This window comes from Meleagris gallopavo, chromosome 2, assembly GCF_000146605.3.
Source record: "Meleagris gallopavo isolate NT-WF06-2002-E0010 breed Aviagen turkey brand Nicholas breeding stock chromosome 2, Turkey_5.1, whole genome shotgun sequence".
NCBI classification, from domain to species: Eukaryota; Metazoa; Chordata; class Aves; order Galliformes; family Phasianidae; genus Meleagris; species Meleagris gallopavo.
In genome coordinates, this window is record NC_015012.2 from 16,584,310 (window position 1) to 16,585,158 (window position 849).

The following is an 849-nucleotide window of genomic DNA, read 5'->3' on the forward strand; positions in this document are numbered from 1 at the left end:
TTTTTTAATCCCAGCAAAACTCTCCGCTGTTCAGGAGGTTTGGAACTACATACAAGTGTCAAAGACAGCTGCTGTAAGAATCCCTGAGTTCAGCCACAAGCAGACATCGCTACTTGGTGGCACACGCACACAGAGGAAAGCTGAAAAGCTCTGTGATGAATAAAGTTCAAGTGCCAGAATGAATTCAGAATAGCAGCCCACCTCCGAGCTCTGACAGCCAGCAGAACAGCCTCTGGGGACTAACTTACTGACAGACAGCGACCTGACAAAGACAGGCAGACTGAAATAAAGGATAAACACTTTGAAGAAGAATCACCAATCCAGGCTCTTCAGATATACATTAGCTTTTTGTTATTTGTGATGCGGAGATGCCAGATTGGTTTTTTTAAAACCCCACTAAATGCAAAGAATAATCATTTACTTTATTGAGTTTTGAACAGCAAGACCTCGCGTTGATGTAGTCGCATTCCAAATCTGATAGCGTAATTATCTGAAGGTAGCGATAAGGAACAACTGTGCCCTAAGTCAGAATACTCAGGCACTCAAGGAGAGGTTCAAGCTGGATATCAGCACAGAGTTCTGCCCAGAGGGCGGTGGGCACAGAACAGGCTGCCCAGGGCGGTGGGCACAGCCCCAGTGTCGGAGTTCAAAGGGCATGTGGGCACTGCTCTCAGACACAGGGTTGGGATTTTGGGTGGAGCCAGCAGCTGGACTCAGCGACCCTTATGAGGCCCTTTCAGCTCGGGATCTTCTACGATTCTACATTTGCATGCAGGAAGCTGTGGAGAGCATTGTGCCCTGGGCGCAGATGGCCGTTCCTCAGCACACCTGCCACAGGCACATTTCCAT

At 48.5% G+C, this 849-nt stretch overlaps 1 protein-coding gene across 2 annotated transcripts in view; it reads right to left on the reverse strand.

The window, feature by feature from the left end:
* CNIH4 (cornichon family AMPA receptor auxiliary protein 4) overlaps positions 1-529 on the reverse strand; it is a 5,707-nt gene extending 5,178 nt beyond the window's left edge. Inside the window, exon 1 of one of the 2 annotated variants that reach the window (XM_010706666.3) lies at positions 422-529. The gene's annotated coding sequence lies outside the window, so the exon portion shown is untranslated. Of the gene's footprint in view, positions 1-201; positions 241-421 lie in introns of those variants that run through there. The other variant, XM_010706667.3, reaches the window with a different exon arrangement.
* Between the last annotated feature and the right edge of the window lie 320 nt (positions 530-849).